The sequence below is a fragment of the Chrysoperla carnea genome, chromosome 3 (assembly GCF_905475395.1).
Source record: "Chrysoperla carnea chromosome 3, inChrCarn1.1, whole genome shotgun sequence".
NCBI classification, from domain to species: Eukaryota; Metazoa; Arthropoda; class Insecta; order Neuroptera; family Chrysopidae; genus Chrysoperla; species Chrysoperla carnea.
Genome location: NC_058339.1, coordinates 80,297,063 through 80,324,280, shown reverse-complemented (window position 1 = coordinate 80,324,280; position 27,218 = coordinate 80,297,063). Strand labels below are relative to the sequence as shown.

The following is a 27,218-nucleotide window of genomic DNA, read 5'->3' as shown; positions in this document are numbered from 1 at the left end:
AAGCTTTGATATTACAGCCTTTTCCCAAGTCTTGGCCATGACTAATATTGAGTTTGGTCGTGTGAGCAAAACCATTATACTTACAGCAAGCATATACACTGGTTCAAATCTCGTCTGTGGTAAACCCGTATAATCATTTCCAACCTCTTCAGCTCTCCCACACTCCAAAAAAATAGCAGTTGCTTATTTCTGTATCTGTTGTACCTACTGAAGCCAATTATACAAATTTTACTCTTTTCAAATTTCAGAATTCGTTCTGGTATTCTAAGTAAAGTGTTTCTTACGAGACATCTCCAGTACCGATTCTAGTTTCATTGGCGTATTTTTATCTTCTTTTTATCTTGTAAACCTGAAACTTGATGATGAATAGTCTTGTTAAAGTTAATATTAGGATTAAGATTTGCATCAAAATCAGACAAATGTACAATTTCTTTTTATCCCCTTTGAAAATAAGTTTAAAAAAGTTTTTCATTATTTCATTTCACTAATTTGAATGGTAAGGACGAAATTCTTGCTCGTTTTCCAGGATGACGTCAATTTACGAGATGTCGTTTTATGTCAACTAATCGAATTTTTTAATACATTTTCGATTTTATTACTTTGGAGAATGTTCTTATCCGAATCGCACACGAACATTTTGTGAATTATTTTCTTATGATTTTTTCCTTTTTTCTTTTAAAAAAAGTACCAATTGCCTTCAAAATCCCAATAACTGCTTTAAAATTTTTTCGGATACAATAAAACAAAAACCATACTGATATAATCGAAAACAAGTGAAATTTTTAATTTTACAATTTAGTTCTCTCCAAATGGAACCGATGTTTATTGAAACATATTTAAAAACACTTTCCATTAAATTACCATTCAAACAAATAAACAAACATCCATCCGTTTTGGAGCTACGATGCCACAGACATACACACATAACGGGCAAACTTATAACATCCTACCTTTTTTTGTGTCGGAAGGTCTTTTGTCTTAAAGAAAATCTTTAAATTTTGTGACATAAGACATAAGGCATAAGAATGCATGTTTCTCACGTTTAAAATATTTGGCTAAAAATGACGTTTTTTCCGGAAGTTCTTGGTTATTTACTTCAGAATTTAATTTTTTTGTTTATACAAAAGTATTTAGAGAAATTTTTTTCAAAAATTATTGTACTGGAAGTAATTTTTTTTATATTAATATTAAATAATCATAAAAACAGTCCAGTTTATGAATAAAAAAAATACTTTAATGATGATTCAGAATTGCACTGACATAAAGTTGTAAACCTTGTACAAATTCCATGTATGCAAATGTGGTATATGTATAATATTTAATAATAGTGATAATACCTCACCTCCATCTGAATGCAAAGAGTAGTGATCATTGCATTTACCTCCAGCATCCATACAAATGTATTATTTATTAGATACCTACCTGAATCATTCTAAGCAGAGTACCATATATGTGCCTATGTTCACGTATTGTACGATATCCTAATACTACCTTTGCAGATTTACCTACTATTATTACATTGTGTTAATAAACCAAAAATTCCACCTGCATTGTAATATATTATTTATAGTGATGTAACGGAAAAGTGTACGATTATGGAATATGAATGTACGCCATAAAAATTAAACCAAACTATTTAAGGTGCTACAGAAAAAAAGAAAACCATTAACTTAAAATTTTGAGAAATTGTTCTTAAATATGTTACGAAGTCACAATTAAATTTTTAAAAAGGCTATCTGAAATTTCTACAAGTTTTTCAGAGAATAAGGAAACTTTTGGCGAGTTTTGCGCGGTACTTCGGTACCGGAATAAATTTTTGAATTCCCGTCAATTTTCGAAGCCACGTGATTTATTTCTGTACGGCATTTATGTAATTCGCTTCCAATACTTATGCAGCGTTAGTATCCAGCAACGTATTTGTTGGTGCAACGGTGAGATATTAAGAGATGTTACATTCATATTCTCACCTGTAGTCACTGTAGCGCGCAAAACTGACGCCATGGTGCTTAACATACTTTTGCATACAGGAGCATCTTTTTCAGCATGATATCTGGTGGATCATTTTACCCGTAAAATTTTAACAAAGTTGTTAGATTGTTCAACTAAATATTGCTTTAGTTTAGATTGATGAATGTGTCACAAAATTCTAAACTAATATCAAAATTTGAAATCGATTGCCCGTCTCTAGCTCGAAATAAACTGTTGATTCCATTCTTAACATACACACCTACATTGAACTTTTTCTAATAAGATATTTTATTACATAATAATGGTAATTTTCTTAGTATTAAGTTGAAAAACTAATATCCATTAGTTAAATACATGACAAATATTTCCCTATAAAGAAAGCTATTTCAAAAGAAACTCATTTTTTCATAAAATATGATTAAAGTGATCGTTTGCATGTTTTCTATTCCACCTTTTTTTTATCAAAATTATCAACGAAGTCAAGTATTTTTTATTTCCAAAATTTTGATTAGGATACATTTTTTTTGAAATGAATACTGTTTGTATCAAGTTGATAACATATTTTTTCTAAGTAGTGATATCCCTTAATTCTTCAGGCTTCAATATTTCGAAAGTTATGGTATATTACATACTGAAAAGTTTTAATAAATAATAAGTTTTTATAGAATTCATTATCAAAATTCAAATCGGTCTCAAATTTTATAATACACTCGCTTTTTTTAAGGCACTATCTTAACTGAAACTTTTATTTCTTCAAATTCCAAATGTGCATTTCCATTAAGATTGTAAGTCCAAAAGTAATAATTATACTTTTTTACTTAAATTTTTCGACAATTATTGACGTTTTCCTATTGAGAATCCATCTTTCAAGTAAGTAAATATTCGGCGATATGCCTTAAAATAATTTATTTTATTGTATTTTAAAAATCGTCAAAAATTTGTTTTTAAGAATTCAGGAGGTTGGTTCGAGAAATGAATAAATATTCATAAACAAATTCTTAAACGTTTCAAAAACAATTATCAATTACAACCATACATGAATACGTTTTACATTCATATATTTATAGTGTCTTTAAAAATACCTACAAATTATTTTCTTCAAATTTTTTTATGTAATTTAAGTAACTTGCGTAAATAAAATTTTATATTTGGGGGGGCGGAGGGTGTAGGAATAAATTTTTTATGGATTTACCAATCGTTTAACAAGTGTTAAACAAGCCCCCCCTTCCTTGCAAAAGAGAGGTGTTCTAGTGAGTCTCTTAGTTTCTGGCATTAGCTCTTAAACGGATTGATCGATTTAATTTGAAAGCTGGATTATCAGTATGGATACGATTAATGAAAGTCAATTGCTAGTACTTTTTCTAATAGAGGATCGGACTAAATTTCTTTGTCACTTTAGATGAAGAATTCTCATTTCACGAATAGAAAAGTGAAGTTGGTTTTTTAAAATACTAATATGCAAGATATGAACGTTTAAAATTTCTAATTTAAGAAAGAGGAAAATATCTACGTCATAGGTGGATATCGCCATAGAAATTACATATTAAACTTTGTTTTGCTAAAAGGAGATGGGCAACCTTTGAATACAATATTTGATTGCTTATAACTTCTTCGTTTTTTAATCAATTTTAAATTCACTTTCAAATTTTGTCATGGTATCTAGTTTCATGGTCTAGTTTTACATTTTTATGGGTAATATGGACAATTCGACATCAGGATTATACCCTAATGTGAAGTGCCCTGATGGCATAGTGGAAGGATTGTCAAGAAGAGTAAAATATATTTTTTTAAATAAATTACTTCCCTGCTTTTCCACAATAAGATAATCATAATTTTTAACAGTTCATTTAAGAAATATTTACTTTTTTAAGTCGAAGATTCTATAAATTTAGATATTTTGGTGAATCACTGTCGATATTGTTGAATGGACTAGTCACTAATTTTTATATGCATGTGTGCACCTTAAACGTATGATAAATAAAATACCTACATACCGTACTATACACCTACAACGCGACAAACAAATATGATTATAAAAAACTCATGAGCAGCAGAGCTCTAACACTAAGGTCATATTCCCCCTCATTAGGTGTCTTTTATCGTGAGATGCTTTTTATTGCAATAGGCTTTTGGTTTTTTTAATGTTTTGTGTGATTGTAAAAGTTTGCTAAGTATTAACAACCGAGAAAATTCAAGATTTTTCGACACAAAAAAGGAGAGAGGAATGGTTGGTAAGTTGACACCCCCCAAAAGCAATTCCTAGTTATAACCCAATCTACATAACGATGTTTAACCTTTTAACTTAATTTTGAGAGGCTTTGGGGATGAATAATGCTTTGAAAACGTCGAGAAAGTTATTTTCCATTGGAAATCCCCAAAAAATTTTTAGTGTAATAGAAGATTTCCCACTCTCGAACGAATTAACTATTTTATCACTTAATGAGAACATAAAATACGAGTAAAATAGTGACATCCTAACCAGTGACAACCAAAAATACGAGTAAGACAGAGAGACAACATTTTTTTCTACTTATCTCATTACTATTAGAGCAACTAAGATAGGTAAAGGAATCGTATACCCGTCTCGCTTCCTCCTCTCTGAGCAATACGGACTTGGATAAAGAGACACACAATATAGGTTATGGCACACAATGAAGTTATAACAATGGTGACTTCAACTTAAAATAAGTCGCCCATGCCTGCTCTATATATATGAACCTTAAATAGTGATTTTGTATAAACAAAACGGTTTTATGACTCCATTCTTCTTTTTCCTGCCCACACCTTCGTAACAGTGCATTAGTCTATATTTGCGGGGAAGATAAGACTGAAAATAAAAGTACACAAGTATGTTTGTTAAAGACAGGCCAACTCAACGCCAGCCAGATTGTTAGGCTGCTGGCTGCCCTGACACACCAATCCAATCCAACTAAAACCAATGAATCCAATATATGTAATATAATATAAATATGATGATTGTAATCAATGAATGAAATGACGACATGACGTCAACACCACTCAACATTTATTTAATTATGTAATAATATTTATTATATAATTGTTACTTACACACATACACATATACATTTATTAAAAAAAAAAAAATAAAAAAGACGTCATACAATTATGTATTATGTAATCATAATAATAAAATTATGTGTATTAAGTTAATGGAAAATAATATAATATAATGTATTTAGTGTGTTGATACAAGAGCTGGCAACAAAAATTGTTTTCGAGAATGTAGAAGACTGAGTCAATCGTGAATCCTAGTTTACTATGCTTGTTATACAGTGCAACCTTAATATAACGAACCTCAATATAACGAATTCCTCGATTTAACAAATTTTTCGCAATCTCTTTGAATTGTCCATAAGAGTCAATATAAAATATACCTCTACATTACGAATATTTTTTGCGAACAGCCTCTTTATAACGAATTTTCAACTACATAAAAACTTTAAATACCTCTAAATAACGAAATTCGTCAATTCAAAACCTTTATATAACGTATAAAGTCCCACCAATATATGACAGTTAGTATGCTCCATAGTATGTAATTCATGTCGCGAGAGGTTCCGACACTTTTTTCCTCTTTATAACGAATTTTAGACCAACTTAACCTCAATATAACAAACCTCAGTTTAACGAATTACTTGATATAACGAATATTTACTGGTTCCCTTCAGATTCGTTATATCGAGGTTGCACTGTACCATGTATATATGAAATATACATAGTATTATAAGTTTAGTCCCAAGTTTGTAACGCCTAAAAATATTGATGCTACAAAAAAAAAATTGGTATAGGTGTTCATAAAATCACCTAATTAATCCATTTCCGGTTGTCCGCCCGTCCGTCCGTCCGTCTGTGGTCACGATTACTCAAAAACGAAAAGAGATATCAAGCTGAAGCTTTTTACAGCGTGCTTAGGACGTAAAACGTGAGGTCAAGTTCGTAAATGAGCAACATGGGTCAATTGGGTCATGAGTCCGTAGTACCCATCTTGTAAACCGTTAGAGATAGAATAAAAGTTTAAATGTAAAAAATGTTCCTTACAAAAAAATAAACAACTTTTGTTTGAAACATTTTTTTGTAAACATCACTGTTTACCCACGAGGGCGTTAATTAGGTACAAATTTTATAGTATGTATTAATATAGGAATATCAAAGTGAATATCTTTTGTTATTTACATGACGTCAAAAAAAACAAACGATTGCGCATCAACACTTGCGCATTATATGAGAATATCAGTTAAATATGTCAGATATGTATGTATGTGAAATGTGACAGAGTTATCAACACTGCCTATACATGGTATTTCAACAATTAACTCAGTCAATTGTTTGTTTTCACTTGTTTTCTACTAAATTATTCAATAAATATTCCTTAAATAATTATGTTATACCTTATATTTATAAATATTCGGCACTACGTATAGCAGAACGCTCCATCTTCTGCGACCTCTATTTCAAAAACGGCTCAACGTTTAAAAAAAAAAGTTTCAGACAAAATTTGTAGAAAATTTTATCCTCTACAACTTTCATAATAAATATAAATAGGGTTAGTGGCAAAGGAAACGAAATATTCCCAAAAAACTGATTTTTTTGATGTTTGACCTTGAATATATAAGGACACGCACACGTGATCATATGTAACTTTTGAGAGAACATTCCGTTAGATTCTGAGATGAAACACTAAGATGATTGGACTATTTATTGTTTAATTTTGATTTGTTGATAAGGGCAGTAATAAATATAAATATAAATATTAAATTTTGAAATGTTAAATATTTATGGTAACTAAAAATTTTCTATTTGATTTAATTTAGCTCGTCTATCATTTTATTTTGTAATAAAGCAAAAATAGTATCGTGCTTTAGGAATAGGAATAGACTTTCTAAATTCTCGATCTTTTTTATTTCTCGAGGTACGAGAATTCTCGACCAGAAACCCTATTCCTATCTAATTTCAAACAAAAAATAAATATCCAAATAAAATAATTATCCCAAAACTTATTCGTGACGTTACCAACTCTTATACTATGTGGTAATAGTGTGTTGGTGTGTGTAGTGTGGTCGTATAGATTCACCAGACATGCAATTTTCTATTCTATCCAATGGTTTTCCATTAAATGTTGTTTTACTTACCTGTTTTTATGGCTAAATGTTATTTATTGTTTTCTATATAGATTCACTGGTTTCTACAGGATGGTCCAAGCTACAACATTAGTTAGCTAACGTTAAAATAATTAAAATTTCACGATACACTAGCCGGAAATATTGCCAAAATTACTTAATTGAATATTTGTAAATTGATGATTTGTATGAGCCAAGAATTCTTCATTGATGATAAATTGCGCAATTACGCAAATAAGCAGCGGTAGAGATATGAGTATACTATCACCCGTTTCAAGAAAAAAAACTCTAACGCCTCGTGACTTTAATAACTTGCACTTTAATAACAGGCCGATTATGCAATCTATAAGCAAATCAATGATAAACTTTGACATTTTTGTCTTTGCAAATACAATAGCGTTATGTAATTCCCCTTGTTTGGGACATTATGTGCCAAATTTCCAATTTTTCTTAGCAGCCATTTTGGCAATATTCATAATAATATCCTTTATACTTGAAATTCGAACATTCTGTGTATAGAAAGAAACACTTTTCCGGCTTTGTTTTGAGAGATTATCATTATTCTAACCAGTGTTGTCAACTTAGTAGTTTTACCACTAAAACTAGTGGTTTTTTTTCTACTATTTTTCTACCTTTAGTGGGAAAATAATTTAAATAATTTAATATTTTAATACCATTTCTGGCAATTTATTGTTCTCTACTTGTTTTTTAGTGGTTTTCTATCGCCTGTTTAGTGGGACTTAGAGTTGAAAGTTGGCAACACTGATTCTAACGTTATCTACCATTTGATGAAATCCGGCTGTAATAACTTGGACTATCCTATATATAACAAGTGAAAACAAACAATTGACTTAGTTAATTGTTGAAATACCATGTATAGACAGTGCTGATTAATCTCATTAATCACATTACACATATATATATATGTCACACATATATAACTGATAAACCCATATAATACATACTATACAAATTGCGCATAATTTGCGCTCTCACGGGTAAACAGTGATGTTTACGGAAAAATGTTTTAAACAAAAGTTGTTTATTTTTTTATAAGGAATTTTTTTTAAACTTTTGTTCTATCTCTAACGGTTTACAAGATGGGTCCTACGGATCCAAGGCCCAATTGATCTATGTTGCTCATTTACGAACTTGATACTACTTTTTACGTCCTAAGCACGATATCAAAATTTCATCTTGATATCTCTTTTCGTTTTTGAGTAATCGTAATGACAGACGGACAGACGACAGGCAGACAGACAGACAACCGGAAATGGACTAATTAGGTGATTTTATGAACACCTACATCAAAATTTTGTTCATAATATCAATATTTTTAAACGTTACAAACTTGGGACTAAACTTAGTATACCTTTAGTATATTTCATATACATGGTATAAAGACAGGTCGATTATGTATTCTATTAGACAATCAATGATAAACTTTGACATTTTTGTCTTCGGAACCTGCTCCATCAATAAGTTCAAACTTTGATAACTGTGTATGATTTTAAAGACAGCAAGGGAATCTTTTCTTTAAGCCTATTCTACAATTATAACAAAGTATATTCTATATACTAAAATCGTGAAGTTTCCGTAATTTTTTTTTAAATCATGCAAATTAAAACTATAGTTAACGCCTTAAGTTTTTCCCCTTCAGCAAGGTAAATTTTTTGGCTACACGAGAAAATTGTTTGCCTCGGTTTTGGGTATTATAGAGTAATTGATTGGGTTCAAAAGCCACGAAATTCTAATTTATTTGACTATTAAACAAATATATTTTCAAAAATATTATCGGTTTTCGATACGAGAAATCGGTCTTTTGGAATTTAGACGATATCTCAAAAACTATGAATCTAATCATTATTTAAACATTATGTTCTATTTTTAACCCCCGAACCAAAAAAGGGGTGTTACAGTTTGACCGCTATGTGTGTGTGTCTGTCTGTGACATCGTAGCGCTTAAACGGATGAGCCGATTTTAAGATATTTATACCTTACGACCCTCTGTAATTTGAAAAAATCGAGAAAAATAGCAATTAAATTTTCGTTTTGAAATTTACAAAAACTCTACATTTTTAACGAAAAAAACAAAATGTAAATGTGGTTTATTTGATGATTGTGAATTAATAGTTTCCGAGATATCGTTCAAAATTATTGGTCAAATAAACTGAATTTCAAACAAGAAATATACTCAAAAAATTATATTGACTTTTAGAGCAGGCCATTTAAAAAAATAAACAAATTAACAGTGTTGTATATGCAGACGTGTTAAGATGCTTTAAACACATATCAAGATCTAAGCATGTATTGTAGCGCTAACGCCATGTCCCGATTAAATCTAATGTCTATAATAATAAAAACTAAAAGAATGTAAATTAAAAACAAAAATTATTGATCTTTAAATTATATATGATCCCAAACCAATTTTCATATCAGTAGGTAATATTATTGAACATCATTTTTAATACAATGTGTTCCAGAACAAATGTTTATAATTTAAAAAATTAAGTTTATATCTACACCTTTGAGATAACTATTACTTAGCCCACTTATTTTGTGTGGGATAAATAGTTTACTATCGTACGTATTTACAACCAATCAAATTGTGCATGAGTTTATTGAAGCCGTTTCTATGGTAGCGATGCACTTCTTTTTAATATAATTGTATGAATGGACATATAATTCTATGGATTGTATATATGGTTTACATTGATTTAATCTTATTTTCTAACAAATTTAAATAAGTTATTCTGATAATTTACTTTAAAAAATATTATTGCAATTTCATCTCTTATTTTCACAATTTCTAATACAACAAGTTTAATTAATTGTTATTATAATTACATGTATATATGAAATATATCAAGGTATAATAAGTTTAGTCCCAAGTTTGTAACGCTTAAAAATATTGATACTAGGAACAAAATTTTGATATAGGTGTTCATAAAATCACCTAATTAGTCCACTTCCGGTTGTCTGTCTCTTCGATCCATATTGTAAATCTTATAAAAAAAGAAACATCTTTTGGTTGAAACTTTTTTCGTAAACATCACTGTTTACCCAATGTGATGGAGCAAATCAGACGCAAATTATGTAGTATGTATTATATTTTAATATCAGTTATATGTAAGAGTTGCTATCTTTCTTCAACACTACTTATACATGGTATTTAGACAATTAACTCAGTTAATTGTTTATTTTCACTTGTTTTTTAATAATTTTAACATTTAATATCCAATTTACATGTAATCAATAAACAATTAATCATAACAGAGGGCTTAACGTTAAAATTAGACAATGGAAGTGCTGGCGTCGATTTGGCTACGCACCCAACGAATAGTAACTTTTTTTAATGTTCTAGTTTTCCCAATAACTCATGACAAACTTTAAATTATAATTATCGTTTATTTTCACATTTTAGAGGCATAGATAAGTTTTGTACGTGTGATAAAGCATTATTAACATACGTCAGCGATAGCCCAACCCTGCTACGCACTTTTTATGCAAATTTCGTATACGCACGTTAGTAATATTCTTAGGCCTCTTGTATCCTAAATAACTATAGTATAATATTACACTGCCCAATTCTCTGCACAATTTATTTTTCTTGATGTCCATGAATTTTCTTCAAACCTGCACTCTTTTGATCTTGCCTTAAAATATAATTACGATTGCAGCTTAAATTGAGTTTCAGAATGCGTTGAATAAATAGACAGATAAATCATAGGAATTTACAACAAGGTTTTTCAAATATCATTCCATAGATCTAGTCATTCTATAGAACTCTATTGTATTTTTAAGATTTAAGCTCGCTTATGCGTCCCATATAAAAGGATTATAGACATTTAATGATTTTTCCAAACGCTTTCTTTTTGAGAAAAAATTGAATTAGCGAAAACTACCAAGATTGTAGAAAGTGTTATATTTTTTAGGACACTCTTTACAAAAAGGTGAGCTAAAAAGAAGGAGGGAGGGAATTTGTTTGATTCTACTGTTGTGTATAAAAAATGAACAATAATAACAAGATATAATAAAAAAAATAACAATAATTCATTTTGGTTTGTGAAGAGATTTGTATAGTGTTGCTTTGTGCTTCGATTGCGACAATGGAATGTGTGATGCCTCTGGCCGCGCGGTCAGTCAGTCAGTCAGTCGCATGAGGTGGCTAGTCTCATTCTATCACCCATCCAATCGCGTCCAATATCCTACTATTTACATTTAAACAAGGTATATGCTTATTATATTATTTTTACATGTGCGTGTACCCATTCACGTCATTCAGATTGACTGATCAGCAGAGACCATTATCTTGTTACCTTTTACTAATATTTAAGTACACAGCTTTGAAAATTAGATCTGGAAAGCGATTTTGGTAGTAGTAGGTGTTAATCGTAAAAATTTAACGATAGGTGCTATAAAATTTATTTTTGGCATCGAAAAAGTTTGGTTAAAGTGGATGAAGGATATTGTAAGCTAAAAAAAAGTTTACACAATGACCAGGTCATTTTTCCCATTGGAAATCTTCAACTTCAAACGCTTAGAGAAAATCATTCGCGTGTAAAAAAAATCACTTGTTATGCATTGAATAGGTTCAAAAAAAAGGTACCACGGATTGAAGGTTGAGCGAATCCCAAGATAAGTCCTAAAGGATTGAAGATTGAGTTAACCGAAAACAACTTTTTATGGAAACTAAAAGAGGTTCATATGAAGACTGAAACAAAAGTCCATTTATTTTAAAAAGTGGAATATCCATTTGAGCAAATCTCTCTTGAACCCGGGACATAATCAATTCCTCCACTCTTGAGGTTACATATAATTTGTTTCACTCACATAAAACAAGAATGACAGAGTTGGTTACGTCAAGACTGGAATTTAGAGAACACGGGTTCGAGTCCCACCTTCTGTGTAACTTTTTCATTTCTTTCTAGCTGTTCAAATGAAAATAGGTAATATGCATATTCCATTGAAGTGTAAAGTCTCACCTTCATATGTTAAGTGGTATAATGTGTTGAAATAGCAAAAGCTATTAAAAGCTTTTTTTTATTCCATTTTATTGACAATGTTGATCATGTTCGCGTTGATTAAATTGTAATGCGTAGATCACTGGAAATGGACTTAGGCAAAATAATGAAACTCTACAAGGTTATTGTGAAAAACGTTTCGAATTTTATTCTTTATCAAGCTCTCAATGTTTTGTCTAACAAAATCTAAAATATAGAAAGCTTGAAAGAATTAATCAAATTCGAGACGTTGCTCCCAAAAATTTTGTAGAGTTTCCTTCCTTATTCACCTAAGTTTACTTCCCGTGATCTACATTACAATTCCATTTTATTAAAGCAATTTCTCCACCCTACTATAAATAACCCAATTTAGATAACTTGATTAATGAGTTTATTAACAGAGAACAACCATCTATTTAAAAGTAATAATAATATCCATTATAATTATTAATTAATAAATTTTATTTTTATTTTTTGTTTTGGTAAAACCTCCGGAAAATAAAAATTTTCACATTAAAAAAAAAAAAGGAGTTTTCCCGAGTTTATTGAACTTAAACATTTTTTGTGTGTGAATATTTTTGAACTTTGACTTTTGAGTTGTATAAATTATATATAACTGAAATATATAGTAGCGACACTCATGTTATAATAAATCAATAATATGTGTTTATATATTTTAAATATATATTTTACGATATCGAAACGTCGGGAAGTATTCAAGGTAGAATTTTAGCATTTATAATATTTAATCCAGTAACTTTATCAGAGCTTTCTTTCATCAAAGCTTGCTTCAAATTTGGTCGTCCTGATTTTTTGTAGACTTGTTTATGATATTGGCCCAATGAATAATCCAAGTTTGTCATTAATCGAAACTCGAAACAAACCGTGAAAATTTGGGCTTTTCAGATTTTGGCAATTATAAACCTAAAGGAGTTTTTTGATTGTACGTGCCTTGACTCTACAGAGACAATTTTAGTGTCATATTGTAACATTGTAGTAATTTGTAGCAATTTATTCTACTTTAAAAACGTCCTGAATAAGTACTATCAAAAACTAGTCCTTTAGGAGGGTTATAATTGCCAAAATCTGAAAAAAGCCGAAATTTTCACGATTGGTTTCGACTTTTGACAAAGTTGGGCCAACATCGTAAATAAGTCTGCAAAAAATCAGAAATATGGAATTTGACGCAAAGTACTCCGTTCTTTCAAGCATCAAGTTTACTGGGTTAATTTCTTTTCATCCTTGAATCAAAATTAGTGAAAACATCCTATATTTGCTACCCTCTGTATCGTTATTACGTCTTTAGAACATAAACCTGCCAGAAATACTCCCAGAAATAGTTTCAAACGCTTAAAGAAAGTTTTGATATTTGATAAGTTGAACTCAGACAAGCGACAACTCAGTAAAGTAAGACTTCAATGTTTCATCATTTAACCTCCAATTTTACACCTTTACAAGTGAAAAATAGAAACTCTACGTATTAACTGTCCAATAACCGTAACTTTAATCGCCCTTTTACATAAATTGCCTTTTTTTTCCTACCCTTTTAAGAGCGAGAAATGATTTCTAAATTCTTGGATTCTACCTTACTCAGATTCGATTCTATAATGATATTGTCACAACTCATAGGATATATTTAAAACTTTGTAAAGCAAACTGTTCTTAGTCTAATTTTCGTATCATACGGTTGGACAACCATTAGCTAGAAATTAATTTCTAATTTAATCATATTAAAATTATTTATTTCTAACATAATATTTTTCTGTTTCAGGTGAGTTTTTCCCATTTTCTTTTCTTTTTTCTGGTAAGTCTCACTTTATTGTTGGTATCAAATGTAAAGATGCATCTTCAATATACTGATCAATCATTATGGTCAGGAAAACTTAGCTAGGTCATTGAACATTTTCACACTGCCCTGTCGTTGGATGCAACGACATGTCGACTTACAATATCTTGCGTCATGTCGATAAATGTGAAATTGTTCACAGGCTTTAAATCCCCAAAAAAACAATAAGCTACAAAAATTTCATTGTCATTCATAAAGGCAAATATTCTGTTAACATGTTGTCGAATCAGTGCCAAGTGAAACCGTTCACAGGATTCATTTCCAAAATTTTTTCGAGTTTTGAATCATAAATATGACATTTAAATTTTATTCGAGCTAATTCAATATTTAATATTTTCGAACTCTTTGTAGCTATATTTTATGAAACCAAGTGTCCAAAAAACTGTTGAAATCCTTTAAATTGTTTTTGATTTAATCTTTAAAATAAATTGTATGTATAATATAATATTAGAAAAAAAAATGTGTAATAATGGTTTAGTAATTAAGTTTCCGGTATTTTAAATTAACTATATGTTAAACTGTTTTTTTTTTTTTAAATATAAATTCATTTTCATTTCAATATTCGAGTAATTAATGGTAGTTACTTTTTTAATTTATAGTAAACTTAATCGCAATAACGTTTTTAACAACATATGGTTAAAAAGTTCATTTTTTATACTAAGTAGGATGTAAGAAAGGTTAATTTGGTAAAATGTCTCATTTGCGTCACGGTTGTAAATAGTTGCCTTTGTTAAAATGGCATGATTAGGTTAGGTTAGGTTAGAGTGGCTGTCCTCGGATGGGCGTTCCTCTCTACATCTAAGATTGGCCTTTTTTAAGATATCCTCTTTGAGAAGCAATTTGCAGTTTGCAAATGGAATTCCCGGATATTTACTGATGCTTGTGTCCGGCAGCATTATGCCATTTCTAGCAAGCTCGTCGGCTTCACAATTTCCGGGAATTAATTTTTCGGGAATGGCATGATTGGTTGCGTAAGGTTTTGATTGGATCAACTATATTGATAAAGGGCTGTTATTGTAACATTTGGCTGTATTCTTCTATTATTAATTTATAGTCAAATTTTTTGGTTCAATTTACTTGCTAGAGTGACTTTCATTTAAATCTAGTACCAAAATTGACGAATTTGTCAAACTACTTCCCTTAGAAAATGTGTGCCAAAATTTCTTCAAGGCAATTCTAAAAGGACCTTGTATGTTATGATTAAAGCAGACAGTTTCAAATGTTTCTGAACTTCAACCCCCTATACAAATAAACTTCTCGAATACTCATCAATATTTCTATTGGTGGTAGGAATTGCTACCAACATGATTATCTAATATCTAATTTTTTTATAATACATTTGGGTGCCTTAAATAACTGAATTGAGTCATAAATCAAATAGCCATCAAGAAAAAAGTTAATTTATAAATAAATTTCAATTATGTAGTTTATTATCGACATTGAACCGTTATGGTTGTGGCTCCCATATAGAATAGAAAATCATAAATAAGGGTTACTATTTCACTTATTTCAAGTATTTACACAACATGGACAATAATTTTATTCTTATCTGCATATTTTACGATTATGTAATAAACAGCTATTGTCTGTCTGTCTGTCTTATGTAGATGACATACCACTTTTCAAGACTTAAAATCTAATTAAAAGTTTCGAAAATGGGCATAATTAGACGAACAGGTGTTGCTTTTTTAAGGAATAGTAGACCGTCACACAAAGCATTATCAAATACTTTATTTTCTCTACGTATTTGATAATAATTAACTTCTTAGCAGATACAGTCTTGTTATGTTATTAATAAGAATATAAGTTTGGATCGGGAGTGTTTCTTAAATAGAATTTATCTCATTCTGAAGTCGTTTAAATTATCAAAGAATTTTACTACTTATTTAGTAGTTATTCTACAATGTTGTATAAAATACCTCTTTTTGGGCTACAAGCTTCCAAAAATTTTGATATTATTACTAGCATTTGACTTCTGTTTGACGCCTTTGAGTTTTGTCTGTATATAAACTAAAAAAAATATTGTATTCGTGAAAAAAGTAGGAATTTATGGAAATATAAATTTGGAGCATCACTCTATTCAAATGAATTACTAGTTTCATAGTTTCCCATAACTCAAATAACATTTGCCGTAGAATATAAAAATTTTGGAAATAGAACTCAAAAATTTTAGATTTCTGGTGTTGAAAGAAATTGTGTGGTGTTTATATTAGATTTTTTGTATTAAGTAAACATTTCAGCCTTTAACCACATTACAGACACCCTAGAACGATTCACATTTTGAAATGATTCGCATTTTGAAATGATACAGATTCCCAATACTTTTCCTATGCTTATTCCGCAAGATCCTGTGCTGTTCTTGATCTGTTTTTTTCTACGCTAAAATAACGTGATTAGAGCTTTGAAACTTTTTCGCATGCAATAAGACGTGAGTGTAGGAGCATAATTCTTTTAAAATAAGCAGTTTCTGTGGATATAAATGCTTCTTAGCTAACTCCCACATATTCTTCCTAGTACACTGTACACACACTCCCCTAGTACACACTTAATAGTACAAGAGAACAGTTTAATTTCGATCTTCACACATCTGATAACCAAATGAGATATATTTTTTAAGAAATTTTTTTGATTTTTTAACATATCTATCATACTTTTTCTATCGAAAAATTTTCTATTTTTTATTAAATTAATTTTAATCAAATTTTTCCTTAAACGGTTTTGTTCATGCAAGCCTATACCATTACATTTTCGTAATTAAATAATATTTTTTCTGATTCAAATTTCAATTGGTTAACAGATTTGTGTAGATCTATTCATACCATATGAACAGATAAGTCAATATAGATAATTACACCGATCTGCTAACCAATCGAAAATGGTATCAGAAGAAAGGTAATTTAATTACGAAATACAAGAAAAGATAGAAGTGTTTAAAAAATCAATAAAATTTTATAAAAATAATGTCTAATCTAGTTATCAGATGGGTGAAGATTGACTGCCTCTTTGAATTTTTGAGTGAAACGATTTCAATCAAGTTTTCGATATATCGATAGATTTTGAGATATCGCATTTTAAATTTCTTTGGAAAGAAACAATTAATCTCTCTCTTCCGAATATTATTATCTTAAAATTTGGTCAGGGACAACGTATACCACAAAAGTATTACGTCATTTCTATGTATGAGCTTATCGTCCTCTGGCTATACAATATTCTGTTTGCCAAGGATAAAATAAAGACAAGTACATATTCGTAAAAACGTGTCTCTTTCTTGGTATGAAAACAAATTACCAAGTAAAAACTTGATCAATTTCAATTAAATTAAATTTGTGATTTTTTTCTTCTTCTTTTTATGTAGTCTCTAGACAGACTGACTGTTCTTCGTGCATTTGTGATTGTGTGTGCTCGCATTATGGATTGGGGAATAAAAATTCTTTTGAAATTCAAACAAAAATAACAATAATAATAATAATCACACACAAAAAAGCATACTACTATATATAGGTAGTACAAATATGTGTGTATATATATTTGGTTAATATTTTGGCTTTGCGCGCGCTATACTCTAAATCGATATTTCTGCGTGCAATGAACGCTAACTGCTCCCTTGAATTTACTACCACCATCGTTCAAGGTCGGTTTTTCAACCCTATAATATTATTATTATTATTATTATTTGTATATAGTACAGTTTTCTTCTTCTTTGGATTTGAGAGTAGTCAGCAGTGTGCTGTTGTATATAATAATAATTTGACTAGACATCATCGCTATAAAACCAGCTTGGGTGAATAAAATATCTTAACTATATTATTATACCGTTTTCGACCCACCAAAATAATGCTCTTGTCTCTCCTTCATATTCACAACAGTTATATTGTGTTTATGCAAATTTTCTGTTTTGAGAGTGCAAAAAACTTTCGTTCTATACATAGAAATCATACCAAATATTATTGTAATCTGTATGTCAATTCAGGTTCACACAGGTTTTTTATTTTCATTTCTTGATATCTTCTAATGTCCGGTAGTGTTACACTAAAGACACCTGGTGACGTAACTTTAATGGAGTATCTGGTTTTTTGTGAGTTCCTTCATTATCGATTAGCATCTCAAATGAAGAATGTTTTATACTTTATTTGAGACTCTTCGTTAGTAACATTTGCAGCGTATGTAAGATTTTGAAATTTCCACTTCAATAGAAGATTAAAAATAATAAAGAATATGTAAAGAATATTTCGGCACCGATCTTTTTTCCATAAAGGGAGTAGTCTCCATAACGCTGCTATGAGCAATTCGTCACTTCAATTGTCTCCACAGAACGTTGTGGTATTAACCTTTATAAACTTATCGTCAGGGTCCCTGGGGGCAAGAGCCTAGGGTCGTATAAAATGTGGACATAGAAGATCTAAGTTCAATATATCGAGAATCAAAACCGATACCACCCCTCGTTATTAAAATACTATTGGTTAATTCTACTCATCCTGGTAAGAGAAAATTAATTTCTTCTTAATAAGTTGTACGACTTCAAGATCAGGATATTCTATTCGCAAAAGTGTCTTGTTCCAACAAAAATTTACTAAAGATGCCCAGCCGGTATACAGTGCTAAAAAATTGTTCTCGCCTCCGTCAAAGGAAAAACTATTTTGAATTAGTTAACTTTCTGTTGGGTATTTACTCATTTACTGCTCGTGATTCCACTTGCAGAGCCTGTATGGAGGATGGCGAAACATCCATACATGTTATTTGAACCTACATAAATCTGCAGGGCATCAAATTCAGAATGTTCGGGTTCGAAACCTTGGATCCATCAATCCTGGGAGAAATTCCGACGTAGAAGTTGTGGGTTTTCGTTATGGCATTTGACCTCGACAGAATCCTCTAGCTTCATCCGATTTTAATAGTACATCTTACTTGAAGAGGTCTCGTCTTCGAGTGACAGGTCGTTCTCAAGGAAGGTGCAGAGGATACTCCTCTATTGTTTTATATTATCACTCTTTTACTTAAGGCTTGCAGCATCCTTCTGAATTTTCTTACATAATATGAGTGAAAATATTTCTATATTATTGATAAAAAATTAAGATCTTCAAAGAGTCAAATCTCTGAGATTCAGTATATATCCAGGCTTTTAAGGTTATCCAGGTCGTTACTCTGACTAACTCATAGAAATTTCGTTGTCGTTAATAACGGTGCTTCTCAATATTTTCACGTTTCTGTTTCCTTCCACCATCGCAATGTGGCATAGCGAGGTGATACAATGAAGCAATTTTTTCTCTTTTGTTTATGTCAGTTAAATTCTTCAATAGAAGATATCCAAAACTTGACGTATTACGCCAAGATATTTCAGTAAACAAAAAACGCACTTAGTTATGTGTGTTATATGCTTTATTTTATATGTATGAAGTGAAAAATTTAACTCTGGATCAATGCTTTCTATATAATAATATGAATATATGGTAGCTTATATTATATTGGAGACTGCGTACAGGTTTTTGTCAACAAAAATATTTCTTACAATATTAAATACAGTCAGAATTGGTTATAACGACATTGAAGGAACTTCCAGTTATGGTCGTTATATCCGCCAATCTTTACCAAATGCAATATAGGAACTAATATTTGGTGACAATTTACTAAAAATAAATCACTCGTCTTTGAAGAAGGATGAAAGCTCGCTCGTTAAAATATACGCATATCAAGATCTTACATGGAATAATCAATTGTCTTTTCTGAAATAATTATCTTCTAGAAGCCACTTCACCAAAAGTTAAAGAATCTGCAGATTTTGTCATGGATAGGAGGAAACTGGAATAAAAATTCTGCGTGAATACGAAAACGAAAGCTTGTCTCTCAAATGACACCATTACTTGAGATGGACTTAAACTGGCATCCAAGAATATTCTAAAGTTAATTAAGGTAGTACGAGCACCAAGGCATTTTAGATTTAGGATTGAAATTATACTTTTTTTCAACCTTGATGATGAATTTTGTTAACTTCATGAATGTAGACGAAAAATAACAATAAAATTTTGTGATATCGTCCTTGGTTTACGAAATAGCGAAAGCTAAATAATTAAACAAAATTAGCAATTTTCATGATTTTTCGATTCATAATTACTCCCGATATCGAAATTTTTATTCTTACTTTTCATCTTATATTGTCAAGTTATTAAATAATTCACCATCAAAATTGAAAATAATTTTTTTTTAATTTTGTGCACTCATTACCGTACTCATGCATCCTTAATAAGTCGGGCACAACGGTTTTTTTTTTGTTTTCCATAATTTGTTAAGGTTTGAACTTCAATTTAAATAGTTTTTTTTTTCAATTTCCACCGACTTGTTTTGGATAAATGTATGAAAACGTGCCATCCATTTACCGTTTTACCATAAGATCAGTTAAATTTGCCTTCTTTTGAAGTCTATTATTTATTTAAATAATCAGACAACCCCTCTTAAAATTTTCAGAATTGATTTAGACTTAGTCCAACTTCATATAAAAAATCAAGCTTTTTAATTAAAATTGCCTTGGTACTCGTACATCTTTAGAGCTGTAATTTTGAATTCAGTTTCAATTCAGATCATTTCAATTTTTCGTAATATATCCCATCCGTCATTATAAGCGATGTGTGTGTCGTATAACTGATTTTGACTGTATACCCATTATTATCTATACTGGTTTTACAATGATTCTACCGCACACATCATGACTTGAACACACCACTCATATTGTTCTAAGGAATCGACTTGCTGTTTTGTTGTTTACTAAAAAGGCGCGGGAAAAAAATGTTAAGCCATAATTAAATTAGAGATGTTTTTTTCTATGTCGTCTTCCGGGTGAATTTCTCTTGATTAGTAAAATTTACTTAACGGCATTGTTTTTAAAAACAAACCATGTGACTAGACAAATTCATAATGAACTTAAGAGAATATAAAAAAAAACGCGCGCACTACAAAAATTAAAATACATATGCGGTGACACAACGTTCTAACTAAAATACTAGAATTTTATAAATATACAAAAACTGTATGATATTATGATGAACACTGAGAATGGAAATTGTATACACATGCGCATTTATGGTCGAGTCTATATGTGGATTAGGTGAGGTCGGAGACACTGTATATAATGTAGTATAACACGGAGGGGTACACATTGAGGTAAAATTGTAGAGTGTATATGACGATTTTTTTATTCTCTTTTGTAAAGAGGAGGGGAGACACTATGGTGAGTTTCCGTTCTGCGTCTCACTCCTTTGTGTGTATGCGTTCAGTCATGTTTTAGTGTGGAACGACATGTCTTTGGCTAGACGGCGAGCATTTATCTGTGTTAATAACCAAAGTAATATTATTAGACGATTATATTATTTGTGTAGTTGTTATTTTTGTGTGAAAATAAATTGTGGATTTTTTTTTGTATATAAATTGGAAAAATAAATTTTTCGTCTAGAAAAAATTTTTTCTCAAACATTACGTGATTACTGTGTAGTGTGGAATAATTTTATTATTATTTTTTGGATATTGTGATTGTGGAAAACATAAATTTTGTGAGGTGGATTTTTTTCGAAAAGCTTCTAGACTGTGCGTTTTATTTTATTAATATTTTTTGGTGCTCGACATTTTTGATATCCGTTATACCCTTAGTTGGAAGTTTTTGTGAATACAAACACAGTTTTTTTTTTGAGAACAGGAAGTCGGCTAGCCTTCGATATTTTTGTGTGTGCTTTGCTTATATTGTATAGTTGTGCTACACACGTGTTCGCCTCTCTCTACTTTTGTTCGACACATCTCCACATGGCTGAATCCCAGACAACACAACCATTGACAGGATATCTCCTAACCGGAAATCATTTATTAAGTAAGATATTTTTTTCATATTTTTTGTTTGTTCACAAAACACTGTTTAAATTTAGAATTAGCGCGAGTTTATTTTTAACTTATTTTTTTATTTTTTGCGGAGTTGTGAATATTAACATACCATCGCAAAAAAAAAAAACTAAATTCGAACTGCATATGTTGTTTATGTTTATAAAGCTTGTTGTCTATTTGAAAAGTTCAAAGCCCTTAAGAGAATTGTTGTATGTCTATGATACTAAAATAAATTAGCATTGCTTAGTTATTTACTACTAGTAACGCGTCATAGCATCCTCCGTCTTTGAATAACTTTGTATGTCTCTTGAAATTTTCTGAAGATTGATGAACTTACACGAATTAAAACTATTACATTCCTTTTAATTATTTTTTTAAAATAATTTCATTTATGAATAACTTCTTGTATAGAATCCCACGTTCTAATTTTTCCCATGATGTCACTTTTCAAATACTTGTTTTTTAAGCCTGTTTTTTTTTTCTGATAGTAGGTTAACAATGCGCATGCCTAATTTATGTTTTTTCAAACAGTTTTGTGAAGATTTTTAGTATTAAAAAAACATGTGCGTGCCTTAATTATTTTTTAATTAAATATTTTTTATAGTTTTATGATTCATCGGAATTCATTAATAATTATTACTAATTTAATTTCTTAGTAGCTGAGTTCATATTTTTATTCCGGAAATAATTAAGAATTTTTTCCGTTATAATTCTTTTTTTGGTACGAATATTTTTATTTTTGGAAAAGAGCGCGAATTAATAAATAAATAATCTTGTGAGAAAATTTTTTAATTTTTATATTCGTGTGTTGATAAATGAATTATGTTTGTTTTTTTCTAATTCGTGGTTTGATAAAAACAAAACGGTAACATGAAAAAAAAAGTAGGCTAAATATTTATCATTATTTTCAACTGCGCCATTTCATATCATACATCCAAGGTTACCAATAATTCAGTTTCAAGTACTTTCTGTTTTCTTAATGCTGTTTTTCTGAAAATAAATTTGTTTCATTTTTTCTAGGAAATAATAATAGAGAAAAGTATAATATATTTTTTGGCGCGTAGAATTTAAATTTTTGTTAATATTTGGTTTCTCTTAAAATTTATCTTTTTTTAATAAATAAAATGGCCTTGTGTGTGAGTAATTTTAGAGTGAATTTATTGCGTATCTTTTTATTATTGTCTTAGGTATGTATGTTAATTACGATTTTTTTTTCAATAAGCTAAGTAATTATTATTTTACTAACTTGTGGAAAAATTGACAACTCAGCCACAAAATATAGCTTCATTGAACTGGAAATATCGGCTTCCAAAATCTTGTCAAATATTCAAATAGGCATATATACATTACTCTAATTACATTTTTTCTCTCATTTCATAAGTAAAAAAAATCTCAAGTTTTAGAAATAACATTAATTGAAAAGAAAACTTTTTTATATTAGAAAATAATGATTATCGTGAGTTTATTTTATTTAAATTTTTTGTGTAAACTTTTCGTTAAAATATTTTAATTACATGAGTGCTGTCTGCGTATTTGACGCTTTTTGAGATATGCCCTTCTTGAAAAAACGGATGAAAAAATTCAATTAAAAAAAGTGGAGTACTCCAATTTTGAAGGTAGAATCCTATTATTTAACGGTAAATATTCAATTTTTTCCATGATAATTATGAATACTAATCAATAATGAATTTGTATAATTTGCAATATTAATTTGAAAATCAAAAGATCAATAACCGATCCACCGTTTTATTTTGTATTTGAAATACGAAAGAAAAAGAATATTATTTTAAAGATATATTTTTCTACTTTCATTTCCGTTTGTGGTTTAAAATAACTTCTTTTATTATTATTTTTTTCTAAAAATATATATCTAGATCAAAAAATTTTAACAATAGCTAAAAGATATTTTTACCTGTTGTAAAATAATCTTTTCTGTACAGATATTTCAAAAATATTTTTTTTTTAGTTTTTAATCGTGATTTTTGTTTTTTCCAAAAATAAGTTTTTGGCGTGTTATTTATGGTTAATGACTTGACCTACTTTGTTAGTGTTATAGTCATGTTGCAGACAAAATATTTGGGATGTTTTCAACACATAAAATTAAGAACAACTGCTGTTCTTTTATGAAAAGTAATAGACTTTTTTTTGTTTAAAATGAGCTACTAATTTGAGATGAAAATTATATTCTTTTCAAATGAGAAATATAGTTGGCATTTTTCCACAAATGGCATTTAATTAAACAAAATATTTAAAATTAAACTTCCGTAGAATTTCCTTGCTAGATTTAAAAGATAACCATACATTTTTAGGTGGGCAATCATATGTAAAACAGGGGATATATAGGGCAGTTGAAAGAGAGAAAGAAACAAATAATATGGAATTCTTCGATTATTTAAATCGAATTGGAAATATTTCAACGTACGCAACAGAGTATGTTTTAGCTCGAGTTATCCAGTCAACAAGTTCAAATAGATGAAATTTAAAAATTATAGCCATAAAAAAAGCATCAAATTTTTTAAACTCTTTTGACGTGATTTTTTTAATAAATATATAAGGACTCCACGAAGCCAAAAAATTTTACGCTAATTATTTAAACATTTTTTTTAAAGTTAACAATTAAGGCGAAAATTCGATAAAGTTTTGTTAATTTGTTGTGATATTAACTTTTTGATAAATTTCCAGCGGTAATAAATTTTGTAATGTCTTTAGGATACACCAGAATTTTCTAATTCATATTTAAAATCTTAAAAAAAATTATTTAGTGTGAACTAAAAATAATGCAAAAAGACCTATTTTCGCGTTAATTTAAAGTTTACATAATGAAGATAGACTTTTGGAGGTGAAAGTTGAATTGAATTTTCTCCTTTTTAAGAACATTTTTCTGAAATATTGGCTAAAAAAAACTTTTTTTAAATATTTAATTGTTCATAACTTCATCAATTTTGTATGTGCTGAAAAACGCTTCAGGCACGTTATTCCGAATCCAACGAGTTTTCACACGTATTTTTGAGACCATTATTTCAATATTTAACCAGTTTGAATTTAGCAACTCGGCTATTAGCCCTTCATTCAAAAATTAGATCCACCATGGTATTATTTTGTTTCAAAACTCGTGATTTTACGATTCTTGTAAACAAATTTTTATAAATTTAAGGAATTCCCAGTCACTTTCCATGAATTAATTTCGTTATGTAACGAAAATCTCTCAATCATAATTATTTTCGTGGAAATATAAATTCTGCAGAAGCATCATAAAAGAAAATGTAATTTTCGTTGTTTTTTATATTTTACCCTCGTCATATTTGTCCTCGAAATACCGGAGCGTGAAATTTGAAAGACAATTTCATGCATACTTTCTAGCTAGTAGATATTAAAATGAATTTTATTATTCTGAATTAAATTAAAAAAAAGTTCACCTCCAAGTAATGTTCATTCACGAAGTCTCTCAACCCAAAGCAGAAGAATTTGTACGTATCGACGTTGTTTACCAGCTTCTTATGGTGATGGCTTGCAGTATATACATTTATGTATGTATGTGTGTGTGTGTGTGTGTGTGTATGTATATCTATGTATGTACGTATTTAGAAGACCACATTCCAACAATATTTTCTGATGATGGTATGCGGCAATATCCGTTGGTTCGGGCGCGCCACTGACCCTTCCCACCAATAGAACTGTTACTTGTACACACCTGACCATCAATTCTTTTCTCCTTCCACTCTCAACTAATAAAAATACACTATGTAAAGTATTTTGGTTTGGTACTGCTCGTAAGTCGTAAGATTCCATTCATATGAACAATCAAAAATTATTTATTGAATTTCATTAGTCATTTAATAAGTAAATACAAAAAAAAAAAAATTATGGTTATTTTTTTATGATGTCTCTCGCGTGGTAGGTATTCAAATTTTTTTAATTAGTTTTCTTAAGTTGTTAAGAATCTAATGCACTTATTTAATACTAGATAAGGTAGAAAAAACTATTAATTAATGTTTGCGTAAAGATTGTAGAAATATCCAAAGAAACGTATTCGAAAATAGCAAAAAAGTTAAATTGTTTACCTTTTTATTTAATTACTAGCTCGATATCCGCCCGCTTCGCTGGGTTTAAAAGTAAACACTGGTAAAAACCACCGCGTTATTGGTTTCACTTCTCTTGCTCTCATTTATCCTTCGTCCATAACACTCAAAAATAGGGGCTAGGGTTGATTCACACAGGTAAAATCCAGTTTTTAATTTTGTTTTTAAACATAAAATAGTCATATTTTTGTTGAAAATATCAGAACTGATGGCCATGAATTGTATCTTGCTTACCATTTTTACAGGAATCTTTAATTTGTGGTTCAAAATGATGCTAATAGATGGTGCAGTAAAATGTCAGAATAAAATTTATTTTTTTTAATAAAAAGAAAAGTATTTATAAATTAACTCATGCGATATTCTGATGTATGAACTATATTATTGTTTCATTCAAATTCATTCAGTAGTTTGTACGTGAAACCATAACAAAAAAACAAACAATGTTTAGGGAAACATATATCAATACATAGTATAAAACATAGTCGCTTCATGCTGTCTTGTCCCTATGCATGCTTAGATCTTTAAAACTACGCAACGAATTTTGATGCAGATTTTAGATAGAGTGATTCAATAGTAAGGTTTTTATGTATAATACATGCATAAGGAGGGTAAGTGACGACATATGAAGTGAAGGTTATGACATAATAATCCTTGTATTTAAAGTTCCCCAGCGAAGCGGGTAATTCACAGCTAGAAATATATGTAGGGATAGAAATTGGTAGAATGGCTTAAACAACCCGTTAAATTTTATGTTTATAAAGGCAAGCATCATGACCAGTATATAATTTTAAGATTTTAGCCATGCAGAAAAGAAATAGGGTAGAAATAATATATAAGTGATACAAAATGTCAACAGTAATTTTTTCTATATACAGTAGAATCTCGATAACTTAAACCTCGGTAACATAAAAACCTCTGTTACTTCAAAAAATACTATGTTCCCTTCCCATCAGAGCCCAAAACCTCTATAACTTAAAAGACGCAACCTCTATAACTTAAATAAATAATCTCTGTATAGGCCCTCAGTAACTACATAGAAACATGTACATACCTCTATATTAACTAGCGTACATAGAAACATGTACATACCTCTATATTAACCTTTACCTAACATAGACACTTGATAACTTAAAACCTCTATAACTTAAAATATTTTGTGTTTCCCTTGGACTTTAACTTATCGAGATTCTACTGTATCTACAAATTACATACTGAACAAAACTATATCTTAAAACCAAATCTGTGCGGTATCTTTTTGGACCGTGGACCTAGTTTTCGTCGTTAACCGCTCTGCGAAATTCCGCACGTGTAGATTATTTTTTTT

At 29.7% G+C, this 27,218-nt stretch overlaps 1 protein-coding gene across 3 annotated transcripts in view; it reads left to right on the top strand.

Moving 5' to 3' along the window:
* LOC123296623 (serine/threonine-protein phosphatase 4 regulatory subunit 1-like) overlaps nt 1–27,218 on the top strand; it is a 241,718-nt gene that overhangs the window by 136,538 nt on the left and 77,962 nt on the right. Inside the window, exon 1 of one of the 3 annotated variants that reach the window (XM_044878175.1) lies at nt 21,493–21,804. The exons of the other annotated variants lie outside the window; for them this stretch is intronic. The gene's annotated coding sequence lies outside the window, so the exon portion shown is untranslated. Of the gene's footprint in view, nt 1–21,492; nt 21,805–27,218 lie in introns of those variants that run through there. 3 annotated transcript variants of the gene reach the window in all.